This window comes from Dermacentor andersoni, chromosome 4 (genome assembly GCF_023375885.2).
Source record: "Dermacentor andersoni chromosome 4, qqDerAnde1_hic_scaffold, whole genome shotgun sequence".
In the NCBI taxonomy this organism is placed as follows: domain Eukaryota; kingdom Metazoa; phylum Arthropoda; class Arachnida; order Ixodida; family Ixodidae; genus Dermacentor; species Dermacentor andersoni.
The window spans coordinates 121,891,407-121,898,878 of NC_092817.1; the positions used below are offsets into that span (position 1 = coordinate 121,891,407).

The 7,472-nt window shown below is 45.3% G+C and overlaps 2 non-coding genes across 2 annotated transcripts; both read right to left on the reverse strand.

Annotated features, from left to right (window-relative positions):
- Nucleotides 1–82, reverse strand: TRNAL-AAG (transfer RNA leucine (anticodon AAG)). Its single transcript has one exon. It is a non-coding gene; the product is annotated as a tRNA-Leu (tRNA).
- A 7,308-nt stretch (nucleotides 83–7,390) lies between these two features.
- On the reverse strand, nucleotides 7,391–7,472 carry TRNAL-UAG (transfer RNA leucine (anticodon UAG)). The gene has a single exon. It is a non-coding gene; the product is annotated as a tRNA-Leu (tRNA).

The following is a 7,472-nucleotide window of genomic DNA, read 5'->3' on the forward strand; positions in this document are numbered from 1 at the left end:
TGGCAGCGGTGGGATTCGAACCCACGCCCCCGAAGAGACTGGTGCCTTAAACCAGCGCCTTAGACCGCTCGGCCACGCTACCGACAGTTTCCAACTGCTGCCAGATTTCTAATCACCCACTATCTCTCCGCGCCCGACTCTTGCTCTATTTTATTTTTTTGCTATCGAACCACGCCCTACGGCACGCAGCGTTACGGGCGCCTTTCGGCTGGGGAAAAAACGAGGCAACCGTAACGCGCCAAACAGAACACTAGCGGGTTGCTGCACCGTGTACAATCACACATTTAGAATTAAAGTTACTTAATTTGAACAAGTGAAGAACAGCTACACATAACAAGTGCATGGTTGCACTGTAGATAATCGTACGTTTAGAAATGAAATTAACGCATTGTGTCCAGGAAAGAAAATGATATTCTCATTTTAAGAAGAGGCAACGTTTATTTTTGACTCGAATAATACGCAGCAGTATGCACAGCCAAAGCTTCGCGTCGTCCACGACCAGTTCCGAGCTTATCACAGACTGCAATTCAATGAGCATTCTTTCCCTTCCAATCCCATTCATTTGTTCCAACTTTTTCAATACGCGGGCGAACGAGTGCATGCTGAACTATTTTCTTTGTTTCATTCGTTATCTTAAGTTCGGCGCTTCTTGAAGCGAAAAAGCGGATGACAAATGGGAGCTCTGCTTTCGTCCTCGAGTAATCCCGGCGACCAAGTGTTCTTATTACATACAATGGATATGGGTATTCTTTGAATAATGCTGTTGTTGAACGGATTCAGAAGTGATAACGTTGATGACATTGTGCTGTTGAGGCTATCGAACGTCTTACTTCAGAGAGGCATTCTTTGTTTAACCTTTTTAAGACTCATTTTTAACCTGTCCCCAATCGAACTTAATGACATGGCAAAAGTACTACACGTGCGCGTAGTCAAACATTTTTCATCCGTAGTCTAAGAGTTATAGGTAAATATTGAAAAGTACTCCAGGCTATCTAATACTTCTAAAGCAAATAAAGCCTCAAGCTATGCAAGAAAATATCACAAGAAAAAGCCGTGCAAGAGACTGACAGCGCGCTAGCCCGCCATAATATCATTGTCAATTATGGCTCTGCCTATTTCAATTTTCTTTTGCCCGCTATTCGAAACCTGTAAGTGCGAGTGCTTATAACGGAGACTACGGTTACATAATAATATACATGGATTGCGGTTATAACGGAGACAGTAAAATTTTACGCTTGATGTTCAGATAACATTTCGCACTTTACTATGCATGTAGACAGGCCGTTAATAAAACACACAAATTTCGCAGGCCCAATGGCCATGTCGGAATCACTCTGAAATAAAGTTTCCATGCAGCAGTTTTTCAGATGTAATACAACTAAATGCGAAGCGTTCAATCCTGTGTAACGTCGACGTAGGGATGTCATGAGCATTAGGGCAATGTGTGATGCTTGTCGAGGGAAGATGGGTGGTGAGGGCTGTATGCACAGAGAAGCAGGACCGGAAAGTAATACACTTAAAGATTGCATATACGGTTCTCGATGACTGAGCAATAATGGGACCATTACATACCCCATGAGCCTAGAACGGGTAGTCCGAATATAAGACCTCTAAAAAAATTATCAAAACGCAGCTGAATATCGCGCTCTACATTCCATTCGGAAGTGTGCGTTCCTTACAGGTACCTATCAGCCTATATAATATATACGTGTTTTACGTCTAATTTCTTGCTCTATTGCGCAGAAGAAAGCTCTCACTGGCCCAACCACGTTGGTGAATACTTCCTCATGTATACTAGCCTTAGCGTCAGGTGCCACGTTGCCGGATTAGTGGCGCAAGCCAAATATCGGAATTTGCAGATCTTGAAATTAAGGTACTCCGCCGATGAGCGGACTTAATATACACAGGGTTTATGTCGTAGTTTATTGTTTGAATAATTTGGGAATGTTGCGCTCGTTGGCACTATATATATATATATATATATATATATATATATATATATATATATATATATATATATATATATATATATATATATATATATATATATATACACATACGAGTCGTTTTAATCAGCCACGCAGCACCGAAGGACGCGAAACCAGGTATAGTATGCAAAGAAAGGTTCGCTTAATTACGATGCAGCACGAGTTTATCACAGCTTGCAGCTTTGGAGACACCTGCACACAGCGATTGCGACTCGCATAGCGTGCGGATGTTTGTGCATGACATCCCACATGTGTGCAGTGTATCACCAAGAGAGCGAGAACGCTGCTAAAAAAACATTCCGAATAGTTATCTCGTCGTTATTCCTGCGTGCAAGCATAAGACATTTGAATGTGTCCACCTGAAGCTGAGTAATAAAATTTACCGAAGCGTTTTAGTGCCACCATCTTGGGCTGTGAACGTTGCCGGTTTCCATATGTAACAACGAAATGAACGTTGCTACAGCCGATTCATGCGCATGAATATAGTTTGCCTGGATGCGTTCGGTGTTTCATGACCATGTTATTCGGACGTCACTGTGCACAAAACTGAGATATCGCTTGTGTAACAGCGCAATATGTCGGCGCCCATGAATCGCGAATAATACCGTCTGTAGATCCTTATGTTACGGATTCCTCCACGAAGGGAGAATGAAAAATCAGAACTCATTATTTTGTTCCTCGTTTCCTCATTCCGGTTTCTTACCACATTCCACACAAGGAAACACGTATTGCAAGCAATCCTTAGCAATATTCCGGACCAAAAACATCTTCTTTTCATTTCTATATGGGCAACAGGAACATTAGTTCATTCATTCATATGCGCACACGTCGATTCCAGCGACGAGCGACCATTAAAAAGCGTCTTTGTTTACTTCATCGCAAGACACTTTCTTTGCACCAGTGACGGCACGGAAGAGCAGGGCCAAAAGAGAGACGGGTATGAAATCTTGGGCTCTGAGCAATTTCTCTATATTGCATAGCAGAGCTACTCGTAATTCGCAGTGCGTAGAGAGAGAGAGAGAGAGAAGAAACTTTATTAATGAATGGCCGGCAGTTTCGTTGTGGTGGCCTCAGGTGGCGGCTCCAAGTCCTTGGACTCGGGCGGCATCTTTGGCTTGCCGGACGGCCCAGAGCTGGTCTGCCAACTCTGAACTTTTCAGAGCCGCCTCCCAGCGGTGGCGACGCCGATGGAGAAGGTCCCCGGCGGGCCCCGCAGCTGGGGCGGCGTCGGGGAGAAGCGAGCTCGAGGCTTCCCGTACTGTGGTAACGGCCGCGATTACGGACGCGTCGCGAACGGATGTGGTCCCATTACCGTGGTTGCCGGCACATTCCCACAGCATATGTCGCAGCGTTGCTCGCTGTCCGCAAGCTTTACAGGCATCTGTTGGATATAAACCTGGGTAGATGTGATGTAGGACCGCGGGGCTAGGGTAGCTGCCTGTCTGGAGCAAGCGTAATGTTACGGCCTCATTCCTATTTAACCTGTCGTGTGGTGGCGGGAATGTGCGTCTTTGGAGTCTGTAGTGTTGGGTGAGATCTCTGAACGTGGTCAGGCGATCGCCCCACGCCCATTGTGATTCTTGTTGCCGCATTTCTGTTGTAGTGTCCCGATCAGGCAGATCCGATGCCCCGCTCTCGGGGGCGGGGGCGGCGGCCACATAATCTGCGGCGGCTCGGCGTGTGAGATATATAATTATATTTATATTTATATATAATTATATTTCTTCGCCGCGACATCGTAAGTACATGCCATTACCGATATGAAACCACTGCCTCCAAGACCAAGCCCCCGCACCCAAAGATTTCCAATTAAGCCTGTTTTATGTCAGCCGAACCAATCCTACACATCTGCAAGTTTACTAATCCCATTGCTTCGTCCAATTCCGTGCCACCATCGAATGGTTACAGATTTATCCGTGTTAAATGTGCGTCGCCACTACGCCTAAACGAAAGTGGGATCCGAACTATCATGACACCTCCGATAACTGCCACTAGTTATCGCTCGTTGAGTTATCATAACTATAACTCATTGAGAAATGAGTTATAAACTCATTTCGGTCGCGCGCCGACATTCCCAAGCCTGATAAGATTGTGACCCGCCGCTCTCGCATCGTAGTGGGCAGCGTTCGCAGACAGTTAACCTTGGTATACTAAAAGTATAGTATACGCCCAACTGCTCTGCAGCGAGTTGGGCCTATGTCCGTATTGTGTCGGACTTTTTATTTGGCTCGTGTCAGCTGACTGTCAGTCCATACGTGCTACATTTAACCATGAGGTGTTGTTGTGGGGTGGAATCTTGTAAGGTTTCAGAAAGCACACCATTGACTTACACTCGCGCGATTAATCAAAATCGTGTATTCGCTGACGAAAACGGGATTCCGACCAAGCACACGCGAGAATAAGCTCTTTTCCAATCTGTTTCTGTTCTATTTCTACCACTAGCCCATCACGATTGGTCAAAAACATTTCGGGCCACCGTCACTTCGCCTGTCTGTCCCGCGACGTCAACGAAACTACGAGAATTCCTCATTTGATATGACGTGTGCGCACTGATTATGTATGAATACGCCAAAATAAAAAATAATTTCCGATTCTACACCTTTCTCTCCATTAGCCCTTCACTATTAGTCCCAAAGTTTTCGGGCTGCGCCCGCGTCACAACAGTGCGAAAACTCATCACGTCAAAGTGACATGTACATACTAAAGATGCATTATATGCCGAACAAAACTGACTTCTTTTTTCAGGACAGCTGGAGACTGCCCCGTTACTAAAGTTATAAAAGATTGTTGCCCGCCGATCGCTCTGGTACTGACCTTTGAAGTTGCGGGGTCTGCGGACAATAAAACTTTTTGGGTGGCAGTATAACGTTGTCAAGCCCGTTAGGTACGTATACGACTTCGCTCTGCCAATTCTTCATCGCTGGGGATCGGTCTTCGAAGTATTTTTAACCTTCCGTTGCACGTTGTCGCGATTTTGGACCAGCCACCACAAGCTAAGCAAGGGGAAGCGGACCAATCGAAGATTCGGGCACTGCCCTCCTTTGCCGGTTAATACTTTCACTGTGCCAGATAAGACCCACCTATACCCTCCCTACTTCTGCGTGCTCTTCACTTCTTTTCAGCCGCATAAATAAAAAAAACATGTCAAGGTAGGAATGTTGTTCGTTTTCAAGCCAAACAAAAGTGGCCTCCTATAAACGAGGATAGCATTTGACTGGACTGTTCAAACAACTCTGCGGGTCACCCTCCCGTGCTTGAGTCGGCGGTTACGTAACTATGACGTCAGGAGATTACAATAAAATCAGGAAGGAATAGTTTTACGTTATACGGCCCATAGTCACATCTATGCACACTGAAAATTAGCCATTTTTTAAATTTCGCCATTTTGTACAACTCTAATTGGCCAACATTTTTGCTTTCAGGCGCATAGCCAGGATGTTCTTCCGGAGAGGGGGGGTAGTGAGCGCTAACGTGCCATTATTCTCGGCTAAGTTTCCCCCACTTGGTGCATAATAACACACCTATTAACTTTAGCAGGCCCTTGGTCTGCCTGAAGGCGTGTACCATCCTGTACTTGTCTCGTGCGGGTGTTCGAAGGATATGCGGCTTTGTTCATAGCTGACGCGCCAGGCATAAAAGGGAGCAGAACGCCGGCCGGAAAACTTTTGGGGAGGGGCTGAAGCCCAGCAGCCCCCCCCCCCCCCCCCGCCTCACCTGGCTAAACCACTGGCTGCTATACGGGCCTCTCTTGTTGACTTCAAACGGCGCTGTTGCAGAATATGTCAATGTGGCAAAATGTGTCCAGATAGAGTAGCCCCACCGGAGAGTTACACAATGTTTGTAGCCCCGCCATGCAATTCTCACGACTGAATAAGAAAGAAAAGTTTGAAGAACAAGGTCATACTTTAAAATAGCGGAAGGATTGTTGCTTATTAACAAATGTGTCAATTAGCAGTCCATAAGGAGAACATTAACTGAGCGTTAAAAAAGGTGACTCGCCATTCCGGCCCTGCGAAAGTACATATCCAGTGAAGATCCCCACTACAACTGCTGAGGGTGGTATGCAATGCTTTATCGGTGGTTCGGATGCTTGTTTAGAGCTCGATCTTTATTGAAACATATGCTGTTCTACGTGTTGTATGCGTGATTTCAATTAATGTATGCACTGTTCGCTCCCCTTTGCTGAGTGCTTGTAGCCTCTGCACTTCGAGGGAAATGAGCGATTCCATTATTGCTTGTTGTGGGGGGGTACGAGTCAATACTGATGATGATAACCTCTGCTCACCGACGGACACGAAAAATGCCGAGCACCGAGAGGCTAACAGCTTCGCTGTAATTGCTGCAAAAAAGAAACGCTACCATTGAATGTTTTTAGCAGTTTTAGTTTTACACCGCTTTCATTGGCGGTTCCACTTATATGGAAGCGCAGTGTCACTATCCTGCGCTCTCGCCTATCTCGCAAGAAATGGGGACATTCTCCGCCCGAGACACTATAACTGCTGAAGGACATATTCACCGCTTCAAAGGAAACGCGAACGCGAGGGCATCGAAAGATAAAGGACGACGCAGTCGCACATCCTGTAGCGAATGCCGATAATGCGAAGACCTGATTCTCATGAAGCAAAACCAGATTTCGCTTTTATTGTGCTTCCCGTTACAGACCCAAAAAGCAAAAAAGAAACGGAACTTTACCTTGCTATACAGATATCACGGTGTAAAAAACTGCATGGTCGAACTACGTTCAAAAACACCAAATAATAATATTGCTTTCAACTTAGGGAAGAGCAAGATAGAGCGTAACAAATATTTCGCAGTTGGTTCTGACACGCAAAACTCCCGATTTCCTTTTTTTTTTCTTTTTTGCAGGACGTTTTACATTATCGGTGCTTGCACATATGCGATGACCGGACGAAATTCACTCCCCGCCATCGCAAATATAGAATTAAAAAAATTTGAATAATATACAAATTCCATTTATTATTCTCTGTCATGTGCACTCACCAAAACAAAATAAAAAGAAAACAAGAATTCTGATATGAAGTAAAAATATTTACTTGTTTAATTTGTAAAGTATCTTCAGAGAATTGATGCCAATATCAAGACCCACCTGGCATCGTACGGAAAACAAGCGTGCATACCCGTGTCACGCCCAACACGTTTTTCACAGCTGATATCACATTATGCAGCAAGAGTTTAGTGGGCATTGGTAAGGAAACCAAATAATACAGGCACAAACGGAACAACAGGCGTGTTTTCACCCGCCCACGTGCGAAAGAATAATTGCACTATGGAGAGAGAAAAAAAAAGTACAACTGCTACGCGACCTTGCAAAATGCCCTTGAAGTTTCCTGGGTGACGCACGTTTCTCCGAAAAAAAAAAAAAAATGGAAGCAAAAACTTTGTGGCAGCGGTGGGATTCGAACCCACGCCCCCGAAGAGACTGGTGCCTAAAACCAGCGCCTTAGACCACTCGGCCACGCTACC